We start from the raw sequence: 23,246 nt of genomic DNA, 5'->3' as shown, positions 1-23,246 counted from the left end.
CAAAGCTGACTTTAAGCCGACCTTCAGCGGCGCTTCTTAGCAATGTACACCGGGCAATCGCTGGTAAATCTTTATTAATTTTAATTGGCGGCACCCATTTATAAGAACCATTAAAAAGGATAAATTGAGCCCATCCGGCGTAATGTCTTTTGTTAATTAGTTTGTCAGCACTGTTTTAATATCCCCTAATGACTTCATATTTCAGACCTGACATTAAAGGAGACGCTGTGCGAAAGGAAATGGTCTTATCACAGTGTACTGTAACGTTTTTCTTTTTTGAACAAAAAGTGTCCTTCCAAATGCTGACCAAGGTTAGATGTCATTTAATTCTCAAAGGCAGGTGTCCGAGGACTTCTGAGGTCCCCAAGTCCTGCCACCCAATCGTTTCCCAACCTGCCCCCTTCCTCCAACCATCTCAGACAACCCCAAACAATCATTCATTTCTTCCTTCCTCCCTTCATTTATTCAACAGTTACTGAGCCCCTCCGAATCAGGGAAATAGTTTGTTATGAAATCAAGCGAGACACAGATACTTTCTAGAAAAAAAAAAAAAAAGCTTAAACACTTTTCATTCTCCATCCCACCGAGGGGCTTTCCTCTCAAGTTCAAGCCCATCGTTTTTGTTTGGGCAGGAAACAAAATACGGGAGGGAAAAAGACCGATATCTCAGATGGACCTTGACGGGTGGTTGCAAAGTTTTGCTCTCCAATCAAATGAAAAGCAAAACTGACACCAGGTGGTCTTCCAAGGAAGGAGAACGGGTGAGAGAGAGAGAACCGTGTTTATGTCCCAGCACCTCTGCTTAGCCAGCTTTTGCCATGGGGTCCACAGGATGAAGCACGGAAGTATTGAAATCTTTTACAATTATTTACACACTTCTAAAAGTCTAAACGAAAAAAAGAGTAAATTAAGCTTTGCTAATGTGTAATGAAAGGTCTCATGCCTTCTCTCTGCCTCAGCCTGCATGCCCAGGGCCCCTGTGACTCAGGGTCAAGGGTGAGGGAGCAAGTCAGTAGCAGCGTCCACTTGGCTCCCTGTGTGTTGTCCCGCTGTTTATCTTTGCCTTGTGAAGTGAATTTATGGGTAATATTATGCAGGTTTAACTGAATTACTCTCACAAAAACCACAATTAGAAACTGAAGCTTAAAACCGCAAGATGACATGAAAAATGACATAGCTGAAACTTCTCTGGGTCCTGGTACAAGCTCTTTGTCAACCATATTAGGAGGTAAAAATAATGTTGCTCTAATCACATCTGACAAGCAACTGACCAAAAAAAAAAAAGTATGAAAAATTATCAAGAGGAGTATTTGAAATGTGGATTTACATCTACTATTATTCACAGTAAACTTTGCCCTAGGCACATTCGGTGCCTTGAGATAGCAACTAATTAGTTCCATAATGGGATTAATTTATGCTTTATGGATAAATAAATAGACATTAACGGAGGTGCATGCAAGTTCAAAAACATTCTTACTGCGAGGGTGTGCAACCATAAATGCCTGGAGACCACCCAAGTGTGGGACTGTTGGCAAGTCCTTAACCTCCTAAATCCTCGGTTTTCTCATCTGTAAAATGGTAATAATTCCACCTACCTTGTAAGTTGTTCTAACGACTAGAGATCAAGCATTTAAAGCAGCCAGCCCAAGGCTTCCCTGGTGATCCAGTGGTTAAGAATCCTCCTTGCAATGCGAGGGACACCGGTTCAATTCCTGGTTCGGGAAGATCCCACATGCGACTTAGCCCACGCGCCACAACTACTGAGCCAGTGCTCTAGAGCCTGCAGGTACAACTACTGATCCCACACAGTGCAACTACTGAAGCCCAAACACATAGAGCCTGTGTTCCAAAACAAGAGATGCCACTGCCATGAGAAGGCCAAGAACTGCAAAAAAGAGCAGCCTCCACTCGCTGCAACTGGAGACGGCTGCATGCAGCCACGAAGGCCCAGTGCAGCCAAAAAATAAATATAAATAAATAAATCTTAAGTGCCCATCCCAGAGCCCAGCACTGGATAGAACTCCCATCATCATCAACACCCTTACCCTCACCATCACTTCAATAAGCAATATGTTACCATACCTTCCAACACAGTCTACAGCAACTATTGAATCACTGAAGATTAGAAACAAACAGACAAACAAAACTAAAGTCCCCCTAGGAGACAATAAGAATTTCTTGTAGGGCTTAAAGCTCCCTGGAGGCACTTCCTCGGAACTTTATCCTTGGAGCCTTGTAGGAAGGCAGGCAGATTAGAAAGGAAGATGCCCTTAGGTGAAATTGTTCCTTGCTTTAAACCTGCGTCTGTCTGTCACGGTGCCTAAAAGAGCATTTTGGAGGTGCCTTTTGAGGGTTCTTGCAGGGGGTTTGCCATAAGTGGTTCCCTATTGAAACACAAATGTTCATGAGTGCATTTGGTCCCAACCAACATCTAGAAAGAGATTTACAAGTCAGGATTTTGAGAGTGAGATCGAAGCTGGGGGGGCGGGGGGGGGGGGGGCGGGCAGTTGGTAGCAAGGATAGAGTGAGGGAGGGGAAGGACAGGACTAAAAGACAAAGTGGGGGATCCTGAGAGTCTGGTTGACATTAGGAACACCCTAGCTTTGCTGAAACTGGCCCTTAGTCTCAAAGAGGTGATGGTCTACTTTTGAATATCTACACCTTCTCCTTTTCCTTCCTGCCTCTTCTCACTTCCCAACCTTGTCCAATCTCCTCCCCCTAAGACAAACACACACACACACACCATAAAGCTTCTAGAGTTTTGAATTTAAAAAAAAAAAGAAAGAAAGAATTGGGATGAAAACAAGATTTGAAAAACCAGGGACTCACCCTGGTGGTCCAGTGGTTAAGAATCCACCTTCTAGCGCAGGGGATGAGGGTTCAATCCCTGATCTGGGAACTAAGATCTCACATGCTGCTGGGCAACTAGGCCTGCACAGCAACTGCTGAGCCCTCAGGCCACAACTAGAGGAGCCACAGCGAAGATCTTGAGTGTCGCAACTAAGGCCCGACGCAGCCAAATAAATAAATATTTAAACAGAAAACAAAAGAAAACCACCAGATTCTCAGTTCAGTTCAGTCGCTCAGCCGACTCTTTGCGACCCCACGAACCGCAGCATACCAGGCCTCCCTGTCCATCACCAACTCCTGCAGTCCACCCAAACCCATGTCCATAGAGTTGGTGATGCCATCCAGCCATCTCATCCTCTGTCATCCCCTTCTCCTCCTGCCCTCAATCTTTCTCAGCATCAGGGTCTTTTCCAATGAGTCAGCTCTTCGCATCAGGTGGCCAAAGTATTGGAGTTTCAGCTTCAACATCAGTCCTTCCAATGAACACCCAGGACTGATCTCCTTTAGGATGGACTGGTTGGATCTTCTTGCAGTCCAAGGTACTCTCAAGAGTGTTCTCCAACATCACAGTTCAAAAGCATCAATTCTTCAGCACTCAGCTTTCTTTATAGTCCAACTCTCATATCCATACATGAGTACTGGGAAAACCAAAGCCTTGACTAGAAGGACCTTTGTTAACAAAGTAATGTCAACAATGTTTGCCTGGTTTTGAATTTTATGTAAACGATTTAATGCAGTATTATTATTCTGAGGTGTGTTTTTTTCTCAACATTTTGTGGGGTTTGTTGAGAATTATCTATATTCATATATGTAACTACAGTTAGTGCTAATTGATGTATAGTAATCTGCTGTATGATCACACCCTATTTTATTGATCCATTTTCCCACTGATAACTATTTAGTTGTTTCCAGTTTTTTGCTATTATAAACTGGGACACTGAACATTCTTTTATAAGTCTCCTGGTATATATGTCCCCTACAAGAGGAACTATGGGGTTGTCACTGGTATGCAGGAATGTAATTGACTTAAACATTGATTTTGTATCCAGAAACTTTGCTAAATTGTCTCATTAGTTCAAAAATTTTACATGTAAATTGTTTGATATTTTTTATAGACAACCATATAGTCTGAAAAATGGTAAGTTTGTTTCTTTCTTTCAAATCCTTATATATATATTTTTTGTTTTTCTTACATTACACTCCAATATGATGTATGGAAGTGATGCAAGCTGACATCTATGTCTAGTTCCTGATTTTAAAGAGAATGCTTTCAACTTTTTTACAATTAGTTTTGATATTGTTAATACATTATTAACATTCCTTTATTAGGTTAGAGAAGATTCCTTCTATTCAAAATTTGCTAAGATTTTTTAATCATAATTTAATTTTTTATTTTGTTAAAGTTCTTCTGCTTAAAAAAAAAGTTGTATGATTTTTTTCACCTTGAATCTGTTAATATGGTGAATTACTTTACTCAGTTGTCTAACATTTAGCCAACCTTATATTCATAAGAAAAACCCAATATTAGATAACACAGATAACACATTATCTATGTTAATGTATGAAGCTACAGTTAATTAGTTTTTATTAATGTAGAGACATCACTTTGCCGACAAAGGTCCATACAGTCAAAGCTATGGATTTCCCAGCAGTCCTGTATGTATGTGAGAGTTGGACCATAAAGACTGAGTGCTGAAGAACTGATGCTTTTGAACTGCGGTGTTGGAGAAGACTCTTGAGAGTCCCTTGGACAGGAAGGAGATCAAACCAGTCAATCCTAAAGGAAGTCAACCCTGAATATTCATTGGAAGGACTGAAGCTGCAGCTCCATTACTTTGGCCACCGGATGCGAAGAGCACACTCACTGGAAAAGACCCTGATGCTGGGAAAGATAGAAGGCAGGAGAGGAGGATGACAGAGGATGAGATGGTCGGATGGCACCACTGACCCAGTGGACATGAGTTTGGGCCATCTCCAGGAGGCAGTAAAGGAGAGGGTGCCTGGCACGCTGTGGTCCACAGGGTCACAAAGGGTCGGGCATAACTGAGTGACTGAACGAAGCGTTTTGAACTTAGTGCCTTTTAGTCCTAGCTGGCAGTGCTTTTGCCAATACAACTTTCACAAAGATCTTGTGGGTTTCCAATTTATCTGATTCTGATTTGCTAAATGCCATACAGCCACATTCACAGTTCTTTTTCAGATAGGGCTTTCCCTGCTTTCGGAAAATTAGACCCCTTTTGTCTAGCTGAGCAGATCTAATAAAATCACTATAAACTTCAGAAGTCTTATCTACGGGTCTGATAGCCACACTCTTGACTCAATCTTTACTCTGAAGCCATTACTTTGAAAATAATTTATTGGCTTGAGGCACTGGAATTAAGATGTAGTTTTGGTTTCGAACCCATTAAGTCCTGGCTTTTCTAAAGTCACTCTAAAGTCATCTTGCAAACTGAATAATTCTTTGTTTGGCTCATCCCTCTCTTCCCATACTTTATCATAGGCAGCCAAAAGAAACAACTGAGACTTTCCACATTCTGCCTGGAAATCAGCTTATCAAAGTCCAGTTTCTCTGCATCGTCACTAACATTTCATCTTGTTACTAATTTGTATCTTAGCTGTTCTGATACATGTGCAGAAGTTTCTTACTATGGTTTTAATTTACAGTTCCTTGTGCCTAGCCATTGAATATCTTTTCATGTACTTATTTTCCATGGGCATATAATTTTCAGTGAAATGTCTCTTTATGTCTTTTGTCCACTTTCTAATTGAACTGTTGGCTTTTTTACTGTTGAGTAAAATATAATATATATATATGTATATATATACATCATATATAAATATGTTTCATATATACACAAAACATACAGTCCTTTGTCAGACATGCAATTTGCAACTACCTTTTTCCAGTCTGTAGCTTGTTTTTTTAAATCTCTTAAACAACGTTTTCCTTTTACTTTTATTTCTTTGGCTACACTGGGTCTTAGCTGCGACACACAGACTCATTAGTTGTGCCATTTGTGCATCCTAAGAGTTTAAGTAAGATTTTTTCCAGAATAACTCAACTGGAAAAAAATCCCAGGCTGAACTGACAGCTGCCTTCCAGCAACAGAAGACTGCTAGCAAATTTTAGAGGTCAACTTTCCAATTTCAAAACCTAAAAAAAATGTTGGAAGATGTGTTTCTAACTAAGTGACATTTGTGATAATGTTTCCATTGAGCCACCCCCTCAGTAACAGAGCAGAAAGTTTATTTATATATTTCTGTATTTATGGCCGCACTGAGTCTTCTCTGCTACATGCAGGCTTTCTCTTCATGCAGTTGTGGCCAGTGGGGGCTACTCTTCGTTACAGTGCTTGGGCTTCTTGTTGCAGTGGCTTGCCTTGTTGAGGAGCACAGGCTCTACAGGGAGGGCTCAGTTTTGTAGTGGTGCATGGGATTAGCTGCTCCATGGCATGTGGGATCTTCCTGGATCAGGGATACATTCTCAACCACTGGACCACCAGGAAAGTCCCTGGAGCAGAAAGTTTTAATTGGCACTTCTGAGAGAAGTGGGCTTCCCTGGTAGCTCAGATGGTTAAGAATCTGCTTGCAATGCAGGAGACTTGAGTTCGATCCCTGGGTCAGGAAGATCCCCTGGAGAAGGGAATGGCAATCCACTCCAGTGTTCTTGCCTGGGAAATCCCATGGAGAGAGGAGTCTAGCAGGCTACAGTCCATGGGGTCACAAAGAGTCAACATGACTGAGCGACTAACACTTTTCTGAGAGATGGCCAGTTTACACATCCACTGCTCCTTGACCTAATACACAGACACACAGCGGTAACATGTAATGCACCACTCGCCACTGAATAATGGGGCTTCTGCCATGGGTGCTTGCTAAGTCACTACAGTCATGTCCAGCTGTATGCAACCCTATGGACTGTAGCCTGCCAGGCTCCTCTGTCCATGGAATTCTCTAGGAAAGAATACTGGAGTGGGTTGTCATGCCCTTCTCCATCTCCTGTGGGTATCTGATAGTTATTCTTGGATGAAACAGGGCTCTCTTCCCACCATGGAAGCTGGAACAAGGACAAGTGACCTAATCTCAGGACCCATGAAGACACAGAGAAGTGGGAACCATGGAGATCCTGCCTTCGTGGCAACATCCAGTTTCCAGGGCCGGCAGGTGGCCATGCCCAGAGCCCCACACCCGTGTCTGGCAGTAAGGCCAGGCAAACGGGGTGTCCAGTGTTGAAGAGTGGTGGTGACAGCTCTGTCATCATTGGGCTGGTCCATGGTGTTATCTCTGCACCTCTGGGTGCCCACTCCCCATATCTGCCCCAACTGACCACCCAGCCTTACCAGACAGCCAGGGGCTTCCCAACATCCCTTCCAAAAGAGCCACTTTTGTAGCTTTCAACTAAAACCTCAGCTGAGAATACGTTCCTTCCCTAAATCAGACCAACAAAACCTCAATGTAAATTCAAAGCTAAGTGAGAGCCAAGTGTGAATTCGTGAGAGCCAAAAACTCTAAATTAACTACCATCAACACCAATTAATGGTTGTTTTTCATGAAGCGCACATTGTTGTAGGCAATGCATTACCCTAGAAATAATTTTTTCAAGTGTAACCTTTTTCAGAAGAAAAGAAAAGGTACCTGGCTGATGGCTTTGGAAGACAAAATCCAAAAAAACAAAGCAAAAAATGACAAGTGATATATGAACTTGAGCACATAAAAGGCAAAGAAAAACAGTTTTCAAAGATACTGCACAAAAGAGAATAAAGGAAAATGTTTTGCTTCTTTATTAGATAGGAACAGAGAGGAATGAGTAGCAGATGATAGGAAAAAATACAACATAACATTTTGATCTCATTCGAGCTTGATCCATATCAAAAAAAAATGATAAGGTGCAGAAAAGTCTAGTTAACACAGAATCTTGGAAAAAGAAAGGACAAAGTTGTGGACAGCTTGAAACTAGGTCAGAAGCTAAGGAAATTCATTTGAATGAGCTGAGGTCCTATATATGTGAACATTAGGAAACTAAGTGAAGTTATTGCCCACAAATGCAAGCTCAACAAACATGTGTGAATGATTATTATTATATTTGCAGTGCTGGTGATTACAGACATATTCATTCACAATGTTTCCCCTAAGAATTGTTATACGTTATAATCTTCAGGTGAATAAACTGGGTCCAAAAGTCATGTGATAGGAATGGCATGGTCTTAGTGCATCTTTCTCAGAGCTACCTTCCTAGGTGGGGAGATGAGGAGAGAGACAAAGACCCTGGAAGAACCAGGGCCTAGACTCTAGGCCAGATTGAGGGTAGTGGGTATTAGAGGTAGGAGGTATGCCAACTGCTGTCAGAGACACAGAAGCCAAAATTGCACTGGGAATCAGCTCCAGGTCCTGCCTCAGTTCTGCAGCCTACTAGCTGTGTGACCATGAGAAAGTTAATCTCCAGCTCTGGGCCTCAGCTTCCCAGTGAAATGAGGAGATGGGTCCAGACGATCTTTGCCATTGCTTCATATTCAAAGACTATGAGCTTGGCTAGGTTTCAGAAATTCATAGAGGGCTTCTAGGAAAGTTCGTGAAGCCTGAGAAAGACTATAGTTTTTCATTTTCAGAACACATATGTTTCTCTGAATTTCTGTTGCTTTACCCAATACCCCTTCTATCCTGAGTTTAGCACACTGCTCCCATCTCCCTGTCTTTCCTTTGATGCACTAGCCTTCCCACATTCCATGGATTCTGACAGAGCCGCCAATCACAGTATTGACCCTACCCTTGGCCTAAGTGATTGGCCCAGCAGTTGGGCACATGACTCAAGATGACCAATCAGAATCTTTCCCTGAATGTTTATGTGTGGATACAGGGAGAAAAAAATGAACTCAGTCCTGGAGTTGGAACCACATTGCTTGACGACCGCAGAGTCAGCTCAATTCAAAGCTTCTTAGCATGTGAACCCCCAAATTCTACACATTTAGGGGTATCAGCTTCCTGTGGTTGCTACAGCAAATCACCACAGACTTGATGACCTAAGATAACAGAAATTTATTCTCTTATAGTTCGGAAGTCCTGAGCCTGAAATCAGTATCACTAGACCAAAATCAGGCTGTCAGTAGGGCAGTGCTCACTCCAGAGGAGACTCTTCTCCATGCTGCTTCTAGCTCCTGATGGCTGCTTGCATTCCTTGGCTAGTGGTGACATCACTCCCACCTCAGCCTCTGTGTTCACATTGCCCCTCTTCAGGCTGCATCCAATCTCCCTCTGCCCTCCTCTTAGAAGGACACGTGTGATGCTATTTAGGGCTCACTTGGATAATCCAAGATAATCATATCTACAAAGGCCTTTTTCCCAAATAAAAAATGCCTACAGGTTCCAGAAATTAGGACCTGACATCTTTGAGGGGTCACTGTTCTGCCCATTATGAAGTGTAAACCAGCTTGAATTCCATTTCTATTATTTGCTGCAGAAAGAGTTGTAACATAATATTTATTGTGCAAAATTAGGGAAATACCAGAAACAAAGAAGAAAATATTAATAAAATCCCACCTCATTCAATCATTCAACTTAAAGAATGCCTAACATAGAACAAGAAGCTGATTAACAATCCAGAACAAAACTGACCTAATCTCTAGTTGCTGAGGCCTCATAGTCTGATGAAAGAAAAAAAAAGAAAACAATGAAACAAGCACATATAAACTGCTTTGAGGGAAACTATGCTAATGCTTTATTGTCTTCCATTATTCTTTATGTACATTTTTGCTATTGATATATGCAGTCTTATTATCTCACTTTCTTCACCTGCTTTTATATAATTAGCATTGCCCACATCATTAAAAGTTCTTCTAAAGCAAGATTTTTATATTGGAAATATGCCTTTATCTGGATGAGCTATGTCATGCTTTGTTGTTGTTGAGTCGCTCAGTTGTGTCCGACTCTTTTTCGACCCCATGGACTGTAGCTCACCAGGCTCCTCTGTCCATGGGATTTCCCAGGCAAGAATTCTGGAGTGCATTGTCATTTCCTTCTTCCGGGGATCTTCCCAACCCAAGGATCGAACCTGCATCTTCTACACTGGCAGCGGAATTTTTATCACTGAGCCACCAGGAAAACCCATGGTATGTTAAGTCATTCGCTAATACTGTTTAAATTTCTTTCTTCTATCATGAACAATATAATGGACATCTTACTTGAGTGGCTAATTGCTTCCACAGAAAAGGTTCTGAGAAGTGGAGAGAGTTACTAGGTTAGAAACTCTTTTTTGAATGATTCTGGATGAATACCACCAGGAGTCTATCCAGCAAGAACACCAGGTCACATTCCTACAAAACTGCTTCACAGTGCCTTCCTCTACATTTTATTTTAAATTTCTGTCAAGTGGATGGGTTAAAAATTATATCTTTTTTTCAATATGTATTTTCTGATTATAGAAAGAATGAATCTTTTTTTAATCTCAGCAATCAACTTTCTTCTATGAATTTTTTATGTCCCTTGCCATTTTTGCTATTAAATTATTAGCTTTTTTTCCTATGAATTGGCAATGTCCACGGCAAATAGTTTTTCCTGTTTGGCCTTCTGCCTTTGTATTCTGTTTGTGATATTAATTTCAGACTTAACGGCACCCAGAATTATGGGAGGTCACCGAGTTTGTGGTAATTTGTTACAATGGCCATTGGCAATGAACACTCCCCAAATGTGAACTTTTTAGCTGAAAGAGTTCTGGCTCTGCCTCTGGAGTTACTTCGGCGTCTGACAGTGGGCTTATTGTAAGGAGAGGGCCAGCACCCCAGAGGTCCTGATTCAGCCTCACAAAACTGAAATGTGACAATGCTCTTTGGGGAAAAAATGCACCTTCATTTTATGATTTACCATTTTTTGGGTACATACATGGTTCACTCTCAGGATTTACAAGTCCTAAAAACCACTTTTTTTTTAATCCTATTAACGCAGTAAGTTCTCCACTAAGCTGACATGCTTCTGACAAATCTACCCCATGTGGAAAGAAAGATCTTGCAAGCTGGAATGCAAGGCCCAGCTGGGAGCATACATAGATATAGGACAGGATGTCGCTCCTCTCCAACCCCACCCCTGGAAGAGCACCAGGGTTTCGTTGTCATTATCATTGTTCATCTGCTTTCTGTGCGTTTTGGAAACCACCTAATATGACACAAGACTGAGTGTACAACAACAGTGCCTAACTGTACTGGAAAGTGGTCAGGCCAGCTAACATTCAGGCTCTTGTTTTAACAAGTTGGGTACCCAAGCTGAGGGCCAGAGTTCAAAGGCTCAGAGTAAGAAGTATGTGAAAGTGTTAGTTGCTCATTCATGTCCGACTCTTTGTGACCCCATGGATTTGTAGCCCGTCAGGCTCCTCTGTCCATGAAATTCTCCAGGCAAGAATACTGGAGTGGGTTACCATTCCCTTCTCCAGGGGATCTTCCTGGTCCAGAGATTGCGCCTAGGTCTCCTGTATAACAGGCAGATTCTTTACGACTGAGCCCCTGGAGAAGTGCGATTTCAGAGGCCAACAAAGCAGAAATAGAGGAACCAGGTGTCTGCAGCTGGAAAGAAACTATGGAAGGAGTGGAGATGTTTAAAGGAGAATTTCATGAGTTTGATCACAAGGAATGTGATGCAAGCTTCCTTTTTCATCTCCTGATGAAAACTTCAGGGAAATACACAAGCTCCACAGGTGCACATGGAATGGAGCCATCAGACAAGAAATGAAATGGTGAGAACAGTCTGGTTGCAGGCTGGAAGGAGAGAGCCAGCCAAGCCCAGATGACAGAGGCCTGGGGCCCTCGCTGGCAGAGGGAAGGTCACTCCCGGCCATGTGACCGAGGGGAAGGCAGCACCCTGGCTTACTGGCCCACGCTGGGCTGAGTTAACAGGATGGCACCTGTGTGTCTTTCAGCTACCCTGACCAGAGTAAACTCATGCCCTCATCACTTCTCACCTGGAACTCCCCAGCAGCCTCTCACCTGTCCTACCCTCAGCAACCGGTATGGTCTAAGTCACAAGCCTGGTGCATTTCTCCTGGATCATAACCTTTGATGGCTCCCACTTGCCAGCCCTCTCCTGTGCGCACAAAGGCTGGAGACGTGGCCCCGTCCAAGTTCCCATCCCCGTCCCTTCTTCCCTGCACGCAGAGCCACTGCCTCACCAGGCACCCATGCTCCAAGCTCTGCACTCTGACACATGCCCTTCCCCACCTGGAATGCCATCCTGACTCCCAGGTCTCCCCAACAGACTCATGCACTCCTTTCTCTGGGCTCCCAAAGCACATTAAACTCACATGGTGAAAGTGAACTCACTCAGTGTGTCTGACTCTTTGCAACCCCATGGACTGTGGCCCACCGGGCTCCTCCGTCCATGGGATTCTCCAGGCAAGAGTACCGGAGTGGGTTGCCATTTCCTTCTCCAGGGAATCTTCCTGACCCAGGGATCGAATCCAGGTCTCCCGCATTGCAGGCAGACACTTTACCATCTGAGCCACCAGGGAAGCACCTAAACTCACATGGGTTCTTGCAAAAACAAGTCAAGTCTCTAAGTACCTACGACACGTCAGGACCTCTGTTAAATACTTCACTGTATTAGCTCACAGAGCCCGCAACCCTGTGAGCTTAGTCCTTCTGTTAGCTCATTCATGGATGAGGACATGGAAGCTTACCTGTTCAAGTAACCTGTTCAGAAAGGTTACCTGTCTTGCCCAAGGGAGTATGAGCAGGTCTGACATCTAAGCCCTGGCCTCTTAAGCATCACCTCATGTGTCTTCTCGAAGCACTCCCCACCTTGTATTTTAACTGTGTGTCTATCCTTAGCATAACTTACTCCTAGCTACTGAATCTGAGTGTCCTGGGGTAGAGCCCAGGAGTCTGTCATTTTTATAAAGTCATCCAGGTGGTACAGGTGCTCAGTCAGGCTTAAGAGCGGGGTGGCCAATCATCGTGGTTTGTCTGGCACGAAACCTTTTTGAAGACTTGTGCTTTAGCTTTACAACAAAAGCACATTTTGCATTCTATTCCCTGAGGTAGCCATATCTGGTTTTATGTTTTAACTGATATTCGGAAATAATCGAATAAAATGAATGCTCCAAGAGGTTGGCCATGTATGTGCTGTGACCTTATGGCTCCCTTGGCATACCCCCAGGCTCCCCAGCTTGAGAAATGACAATCACTTGGCAGAGGAGACAGACGAAAGCCCAAACAGACAGGATGAAGTGATTTTCCCAAGTCCATCCAAGTTGTCATAGAAACAGGCAGTGCTGGTTTCTTGGGCTTTCTGAGTATTGAGTCTAATGGGCAGCTGTGTCCTCGTTCAAGTATATTTTGAGGGCTTGTTTCATACTCTGCTCAACAGGCTCTTCGTTCCCAAGCTAGCCCTGTTGGCTGCATCCTAGTTGCTGCATTTTCCTTCCAGGCTTTGGGTGGAGAAGAGCCAGCCAGTCCCCCAAAAGGGTTCTGGAGAGCCACCTCCCGGGACCAGCTTCCCCCACAGACCAAGGGAAGCATCCTCCAAATTCTTCTGGGCCCCTACCCACAATGTAAGAGAAGCCATCTCTCTAGCAAAGAGGAGAACGTCTTCACAAGGCTTTGAAATCCCTAGACGGGCTGCATGTGATGTATTGTGCTGCTATTTAGCATGAGACTTAGAAAGGGCTCAACATGAAAGGAGAAAACCTTATGCTTTAATGTTAGTTAAAGAAACAGGCAACAAAATTAAATATGCAGAGTGAACTCAACTAAACTAGTGGGGAAAAGCATAAGAAAAAGGAAAGACTACAAGGAATTAAGCCAAAAAGTTAACAATAGTAGTTGCAGGAAAATGAGATTGTGGAAAAAATGTGGGGATGCGGAATTTGGGCTGTTTTTTTTTTTTTTTTTTTACATTTTCTAAATTTTCTCTGTGTGTGCTGGTTGGACAGGATTGAACAGAAGGTGTCCTTCTCAAATTCCCAGTTCAGGAAAATACCAGTATGAACATAGACTATTTTTAAAGTCTTGAAGGTGAGCATTCAATGTGTTTATAGAGAAAGCCGTGTGGAAATTTCTGGGCTATTGTAGCTGCCAATTAATTAATGGTGGTAAAATAGCAACTTGATTGTTTCAAAAAGAGTGCTTCTAAAATTCTTGAACTACTTTCAAATGGACTAAGCATTTTCCATATAATTCTGTTCATATTTCTTATCATTTGGGGAACTCCTTTGATAGTTTAAAAGGAAAAGCAGCTTAACCCTTACCTAAGTTATCACAAATTCATAGAACCCATGTATTAATACTGTGATTCCAGGGCACAACTGGCTTGACCCAACCACCCCGGCCTATGGCAAAGGGGAGAAGGTCCTGCAGAAAATGACCAGGAGGCTCCCACCCAAGTTGTCCGGATTCTCTGGGACCTTATAGGGGGTCAGCCCCCATCCCTCCCCTTAGGACTGAGTTTCCTGACCTGTAAAATGATGAGCACGGCCCAGACATATTGAAGGCCTCTCCAAGCTATTCATGTATTCACTTTTACTTATTGAGCACCCACAGGCATCAAGCATGGCTCCAGGCACTGGGGACAGCATTGAATGAAGCAAAATCCCAGTTTTCTTGGCATTTCCTCTCCTTCCCACTCATGTAGAGCTCTGACCTTTTCTAGCATCTGTCACAGACAGGGCTGCTTTCTGCACATAATCACACACCGCCTGTCACGGGAGTTTGACCAACGTCATAGGGGAGAATCTTTTGTATTCTATTACCAGTTAATCACTAAAGGGATGTTGCTTAAATTATACATAATGATCCATCTCTGAGAACCCTGACTTTCAGGTAATGAGCATTAAGCTGCAATGCCTTTGTTTAGCTCACAGAGAATATCCTGACCAGGCCCCCTGTGGATGACTGCACAGAGGAAGAAATTAACACGCGGCCTCTGGAGGCTGACCAGGACCAGGGGACGTCTGACTTTGCTCCCTTTCCTTTTAGTACAGAAGAGGCCTGGATTCGAACTCAGGCAAGACAGTCCTTTGGGGCATGAGTCCACCATCTTCTTGGTTTGCTCCCTTTCAGAATAAAGTCTCTACTCCCTGCCCTCAACAACTCACCTCTCGATTGATCGATCAGCCTGTCTGTCATGAGACAAGCAGTACAAAGCTCAGTAACATCAACTCGATTATAAACCCCAGGGGAACAGAGACCAGGATTTCTGTTACTGGGTTTCCATAGTCCTTAACGCTACCAGTTTTTTTAATTAGGAAAGCACAATATCTGCACATAGTAAGGACTTGACAAATGTTTGTTAGATAAATAATGTAGATCATACAACATGTTGGGCCCTTACAGATACTAGTTCCTGCAGTTCTCATAAAAGCCCTAAAATGTGGCAATTTATGATGGGGAGAGGTTATGATGGGGAGAGTGACTTGTTAAGACAGACAGTGGTGGATCCAGTATACAAGCCCAAGTCTCAACCTTCATGAAATAAAATGCAATATGAAACAAGACAGTTTCTGAGGCATAACCTTTGCAAAATGGGGACAATGAGTTCTTCAGAGAAGGGAAGGATTTGTGAGGCCAAATGGACAGGGAAGAAATTATGGCAAAAATGGGGCTTCAGCTGGACTTTGAAGGATGGAGGAGAGGAGAAGGATGGCCAAAATGACAGTGTATGAATCCATCAGGGCTTCCCTGATGGCTCAGGGGGTAAAGAATCCGCCTGCAATGCAGGAGACACTAGTTTGATCCCTGGGTCGGGAAGATCCCCTGGAGAAGGAAATGGCCGCACCCACCCCAATATTCTTGCCTGGGAAACCCTAGGGACAGAGGAGCCTGGCGGACTACAGTCCACGGGGCCGCAGAGTCAGACACGACTGAGCAACTAAGCACGTGAATCCATGAGGTTCATAGCTCCCGGGCAATGACCTGGGATTGGGCTCCGCTGACTCAGGCACCTTAGTCAAACAATGGGTCTGATGCACGTTTCTCTAACAGCTGGAAAGTGATGAGAAAATAATTGTTCAATATGTGCAAAATACCGCTAGCCTAACTAAGCATGTGAACGAGCTTGAAATGAAGCCAGATGCCCTCCCTGCCGTGAACTCCAGCCTGCAGAGCCGAGCTGCTGGTGCTCTAGCACCTGAGCCTGACTCTGAGCAAAGCGCTGGGGGCAAGCAGCAGGTGCCCCTGCGAGGCCTCCACTGCGGTAATGGGGGCCCTTTGTACACTGCTTGTTTCTGCGGAGACCTGACCTCTGCCCTATGCACTCTGACCCAGTCACCTCCCAGGAAGAGGTTATGTCACACCCACAAGATGCACCTAGGGGCCTCCCGGGATGATGCAGGGAAGGCACCCTGGCCTTTAATCCTGGTGACTAGGGTTCTAGACCCAGCTCTGCCACTTGTGAGTCTGTGACTCTGAACAATTTGTGACAAGACTCTTGGCCTCTGAATGGGACGGGACAGTCTTCCTCATGTGGTGCGGCACTCTCAGATCAGTTGAGATCCATTTAGTGCATCAAGACCAGGACTTCTTAGCATGATATGAAATGGGATAGCAGAGAGGGTTCTGGCTTCCTCTGCCCAGACCCTCAGATTCCAGAGCTGTTCTTCATTCAGAGACAAGAAGCACCAGAATCCTCTGACACCAAGCCTGTCTTGGAGCTCCAAAATGAACAAACTCAACTGCAACAGAAACTGGAAGAATGCCCCCCACCCCCACCCCCACTCCTACTCCCAGGACTGAGAGACTCAGTGTTGGTAAGAGAGACAGCTATTAAATTATATTTTTGCTTTTGCTTGTTTGTTCCTCTAAATTCACACAAATTTACAAAAAAATAAAATATAGATCACAGTCTGTTAATGGTCTTAGAGCATGTGCTAAATATTGTTAAATTGTTCTCAAGGATAATACTAATTTAAAATATGAACAGTTACACACACATATACAGTCAGTACATATATGATGCAACAGTAATTTATAAGTAATTGGCCTTATTGGGGCTTCCCAGGTGGCAATGCTGGTAAAGAATCTGCCTGCTAATGCAGGAGATGTAAGAGGTGCAGGTTCGATCCCTGATTCGGGAAGATCCCCTGGAGGAGGGAATGGCAACCCACTCCAGTATTCCTGCCTGGAGACTTCCACGGACAGAGCAGCCTGGCGGGCTACAGTCCATGGGGTTGCAAAGAGTTGGACACAATTGGAGTGACTTTGCGAGCGCGTGCACGCACACACACACACACACACATCATGTCAGAACAAAGATAGTGGTTATTCTTGGATGGGGATAGTGAATGTTCCTCCTATATAAAGCTGAAAAGCAAAGCAAAACAGAAAGAAATCCACTATAGGGAAAATTTAACACACCATTCTCAGTATAAGATCAAATGGGCAAAAAATTGAGCAAACACATAGAAATCTAAACAACCAAATCAACAAGGTAAGCCTTTAAAATCACTTAATCCTGATTTAAGCACACATACACATGCACACACATATATTTGGATTCTGATTAGAAGGGCATTGAACTTATATGTTAATTTTAGAAGAAGTTATATAAGTTGTTTCATCTATGAGTATGAAGTAAATCTCTCCATTTGTTAATAAAGAGAAAAGCTATTGATTTTTTTATCTTTATCTTGTACACCACTGCCTTTCAAAATTCTATCAGTAATTTTAATAGTTATTAATTTTAGGGGACTTTCCTGGTGGTCCAGTGGCTGAGACTGCATGCTCCCAATACAGGGGGACTGGGTTCGACCCCTGGTCAGGGAACTAGATGCTACATGCCACAACTAAGAGTTCACATGCTGTCACTAATGATCCTACGTGCCACATTAAAGATGGAAGATTCCACGTGCTACAATTAAGACCCAGTGCAGACAAATTAATAATAAATAAATTAAATAATAGTCTTTAGAAATAGTTATTAATTTTAATCATTTGTTATGAGACTAGGTTTGCAATCTGGTCTGACAGAAAGATAATTTAATAACATTCATATGGACTATTTCATTTCTTTTCTTATTTCATTAGTGAAAATCTCTAAAATTATTCTTCATTAACAATGACAAGACAACCTTGTCCTGTTATTGATATTGCATGGACCACTCACCCTCTCAGGCACTGCTCAGAATCAAAAGGAGCCTGTGTCCTATAGCCACCTACCCAGGAGGTTACCAAGGTCCTGATACAATGAACTGAAAGTGAAAGTCGTTTAGTCGTGTTCAACTCTTTGTGACCCCATGGACTATACAGTCCATGAAATTCTCCAGGCCAGAATACTAGAGTGGGTAGCCTTTCCCTTCAGGGGATCTTCCCAACCCAGGGATCGAACCCAGGTATTGCAGGTGGATTCTTTACCAGCTAAGCTACAAGGGAAGCCCAAGAATACTGGAGTGGGTAGCCTATCCCTACCCAGGAGGTTACCAAGGTCCTGATACAATAGGGTGTCGGGGTCCAGCCCCAGCAGGATCCAGGGGAACCCTCAGGATGAACGGTGTCGGCGAATGAGAGAGAGAGTGAGGCAAAGCTCGAGGGCTGTCTGAAGTTTATTTTTGCACGGCCCCTTTATACCCTTAACAACATCTTTGGGGGAAGTGCATATTGCTTACACACAGGGCATCTCAAAACATTACAGCAACTTGACCTTCAATAGAAACTGGATGTCACCCACATACTTTTTCGTTCACAAGAGTCTTATCATTTGGCCTTCAGGCCTGCTAACATTTTATGGCTTGCACCTGGTGTGACTTAAGCAACTTCAGTAGCCGGCCCTGTTTTTCTTATAATTAATCTATTTTCTTTCTAATAAGCGTCATCTCTATGGGGACTAGATAGGATTACACTTTTACAGAACAGAAATGCGAAGGACTGCAGAAACAGCAGATATGGCACAAAACAGGCTCTTAGTCTAAAAGTTAACCACCTGCAAGAAGTCGCCAGCTAATCTCTATCTAAAGTATTTTCTATTAGGCACATTTGTGGCTATCATATTTGTGGAGCTTTTCTCACCCCGTGAAGGGGCCTATGCTTAATAGTTTCTTTTGTTAGCGTACTGTGCTTAGGATGTTTAGAACAATCAAGAGCATTTTGTGCAATGAGATCACACATTTATCAAACAAGCCAGAATGCCAGCAAAATGTTTGAATGGAAGCATTTCCTTCATCTCTGGCCCCTTCATAAGGTACCCACGTCCAGAAGATTTATTAATTAGGGTTTTAAGTTGGTCTTTATTCAGTGAAAGAGGAGCAGGAGAGCTCTCGGCAGGCAACACAAGAATCTGCAACAGGGCAAACAAGAACAACAGCAGAAAAGGGGAGAAGATACAGGGTGGGGTAGAGGCCGAGGCCAACCTGGAGGGTCCCTTATCCTAGACGGCCTTGCCTGCCCGGTATTTTCTTTATGACCTCGTCATGGGTGGGACCCCCCCCATAACAGCTCCCGGCAATAGAGAACACAATTCAAATCTGACTCTATATTGTATCTGTTTCTTTTGCTTTAACCTTTGTATTCTACTACTCTTGATTCAAGTTAAGAATGTTGCCTATAAGCTGAAATACACAGGATAGCTCATTCTCTGAACTTCAAAAGGATAACACTTTTCCATGCACATAGAGATAAAAAGTTACAGAACAGAGAATAATATTTGTCTCAGAGGTTTATAAAACACTGTGACCAGACCTATGTGGGGAGCAGCAGGAACAAAGTTTCCCAGCACCAAGAAGTGTGCAGCAGCCAACCATACTCCCTCCCCTTTCAGCATAAAAGGAGACTGAATTCTTAACTCAGGGAAGACTATTCTTTGGGACCCTAGTCTGCCATCTTCTCAGTCTGCTAGCTTTCCAGATAAATTCACCATTCCTTGCCCCAACAACTCATCTCTCAATTTATTGGCCTGTTGTGCAGTTAGAAGTACAAGCTTGGACTCGGTAACACTAACCATCACAACCCTTCACTCCAGGAGCCTACAATAGCCTGGAGCTGTGGCCCCTGGGGAGGCCTGGCAACCCCAGGCCTCTCTTCACTCCTTTCTCTTCTATGTCCCTAGCTCGGACCCCCATCACCTTGCTCCTGAGCTATTATGGTGGCCTCTCAACTGGCTTCTCTTCTCCTCCCATCCCCTCCTGTGTGCTCATGCCATCCATCCAGCACAGGGCAGTCAGTGTGAGCTTTCAAAAATACAAATCTGGGGCTTCCTTGGTGGTCCACTGGCTGAGGCTCTATGCTCCCAATGCAAGGGGCCTAGGTTTGATCCCTGGTCAGGGAACTAGACCTCACACGGCACAATTAAAAAGATCCTGCACACCACAAGAAAGATCCCAGATGCTGCTCCAGCTCAGCCAAATAAATACATTTTTTTAAAAAATGCAATTCTACCATGCCCCTCTTCTTTATCCCACTCTTCTGGGGATAAACGTGGTACAAACCCATGAGGAGTCCTCCCACCCCCACTCTCCAGCTTCATCTCCTCCACTTCCCCATTTTCTCAAGAACCCACTGTCTTTCAGTTCCCCGAAAGCACCCTGCCCCTTCCTGTCTCACCATCTTGCACCTGCTTTTATTACTGCCTCACACACAACACACACACACACACACACACACACACACACACATACCCCCTCCCTAACTCACTCGTATCACCAGTGTCAATAACTCCCCAGGTGTATACTATATAATTATTCATTTAATTTTCATCTCTAGGCTATAAATTCTACCAGGATAGGGACTGTACATTTCTGCCACGCTTAGCTCCAGCACCCAATGCAGAGCCTGGCTTCCTAGGAAATGTCCAATAATTATTTTAAATGAATAAACTAGTTGGTATCTGTCTTTCCTAAACCACCAACGCTTCTTTTGTCCCCCTAGGAGGTAGGTAGACATAAAAACATCTTTTATTCTTATTTTTGAAATTCGGTTTGGCCAGGCACATGATGGTACTGTAGGCTAGTTTCTTTGTAGTCTCAAGGCTGGGTGTCACAACTTTTGTTTCCCCTGCCAGACCTTGGTCATGCCATGCAGTTTCTTTACCAGCCAGAAATGGATTATCTGTTGAGATTTCATCCCTGCCTGTTTCACAACAACAAGGCTCTGAGTGGGGATAAGTGAAGGAGGTATAATTCCTAATCACCTCCAGCACCTGGCTTCTTCTTCCACTGAAACCCAGCCCTCAGGCTGCTACCCAACTCAGACTTCTTCCCTGCCTCTGCCCAGAATTTCGTTCTTTATAATAGCCCATCTCATGGGTAAACACCAGAATCAATTAAAATATGGGAGAGTCCCAACAATCCCCCTTTTAAAGATATGTGCTAGAAAAGAACTCCAGCTGATGCCCCTTCTTGGAGGCTGAAGTCTTCAGGCAGAGATAGGATCCTTGGATACTTATAGTTTCAGCCTTCCTACTGGTCTGCCCGAAGTGTGCATTGAGGGCATAGCAGAACCTGCAGGCAGTGTTTCGAACGATTAACTATGAACACAACAGACACCCCTTCTCACATGGTCAGCCAAATCACAAGTGTATTCCTTTCACTCATTATACTGTAGCTAAGACAATTAAGTATTGTGACCGTGGCACAATTAAAACTCATGTAATTAACGAAGGTGGGGTGAGAAGAAAAGGACTCTGGTTCTGAAAGCTCAGCCTAGAAGTTGAGCAAAAGCGCAATATACATTTTCACCACTAGATGGAAGGCTTCCTGCTTTATTCCCCCAGTTAGTCCAATTTGAGGTAGAGAGATGATCCCCAAGCAGCTCTCCCACAAACCAGTCCTCCAAAATATCCCCATGCAGACTCATAGAAGGTTAAGGATGGACAAAAATTTGGTGAGATATTTTTGGCCAAACATTAATTACATAAGAAGAAAGAGAGATAAAAAAAAAGAAGAAAGAGAGAGCCCAAGAAATCAGTAGACCTCAGGTTTACAAATTCTCCCAGGACAACTTACTTTTGTATTATTCCACCCTTCCTCTTGACAGAAGTCATCCAAAAATTGACTTAAAAAGAGATAACGATATGGGTGTCCTCAGTTTCTGAAAAATGTGTAGAGCTGTGTAATGATGTGTGCACTTTTTTCTGCATATGTAATACTGACAGAGAGAGAGGGAGAGCTAGAGAATAACTCTTACACAGATGGGGTGGGATGTGTGCCTAGATTTGGTCTTGTTTATTTGTGAGCTTGGTGAGCCCTTGGCTGCTGAGCAACTTGAAGTCTGGGATCTTTTATGCAGCTCTCTGCACCCACAAGCATTCTGCAACAACTGATGAGGCATCCAAGTCGATTGGAGTAAATTAAAGTGACTGCAACCAGCTGAGTGACCTAGGACTTCTGGGACTTGCTCCTCAGAACCTCAATTTCAAAAAAATGCAATATTGAATTACACTATCAGCTAATCTCTGAGTGCAAATATATCAGAGAAATACCTAGCAGACTGCTACAATTATGGTAGGAAAACGTTTCTCAAAGTATGGTCCAAGGACTCCTAAGGATTCCCCTTCCTTTTCCAATACCATATCTGTGGGAAGGCAGTTTTCTTTGCATACGTCCATCAAAACAGTATGTCACAAGAGAGTCAATGCATAAGCAGATATGAGAATGTATAAACTAAATATTAAAGAGATTTGAAAAAACAATGCTATTTTCATAAATTACTTTGAAAAAGTATTAGTTATAGTTCATAAAAACATGTAATTTATGTTAACATGCAATGGAATTTTATTGTTTTTTAAATATATTAATAAGTATTTAGATTTTTCTATTATACTTAATAATATTAGTATTCAGTTCAGTCGCTCAGTCGTGTCCGACTCTTTGCAACCCCAGGAACTGCAGCACGCCAGGCCTCCCTGTCCATCACCAACTCCCAGAGCCCACCCAAACTCATGTCCATTGAGTGGGTGATGCCATCCAACCAATCTCATCCTCTGTCGTCCCCTTTTCCTCCTGCCCTCAATCTTTCCCAGCATCAGGGTCTTTGCCAATGAGTCAGCTCTTTGCATCAGGTGGCCTAAGTACTGGAGTTTCAGCTTCAACATCAGTCCTTCCAATGAACACCCAGGACTGATCTCCTTTAGGATGGACTAGTTGGATCTCCCTGAAGTCCAAGGGACTCTCGAGAGCCTTCTCCAACACCACAGTTCAAAAGCATCAATACTTCAGCGCTCGGCTTTCTTTATAGTCCAACTCTCACACCCATACATGACTACTGGAAAAACCATAGCCTTGACTAGACAGACCTTTGTTGGCAAAGTAATGTGTCTGCCTTTTAATATGCTGTCTAGGTTGGTCATAACTCTTTCTAAGGAGTAAGTGTCTTTTAATGTCATGGCTGCAATCACCATCTGCAGTGATTTTGGAGCTCAAAAAAATAGAGTCAGCCATTGTTTCCACTGTTTCCCATCTAATCGCCATGAAGTGATAGGACCGGATGCCAAGATCT

This window comes from Dama dama, chromosome 12, assembly GCF_033118175.1.
Source record: "Dama dama isolate Ldn47 chromosome 12, ASM3311817v1, whole genome shotgun sequence".
Taxonomy (NCBI): Eukaryota; Metazoa; Chordata; class Mammalia; order Artiodactyla; family Cervidae; genus Dama; species Dama dama.
The sequence above is the reverse complement of the archived record's forward strand: the minus strand, read 5'-3'. Positions refer to the sequence as shown.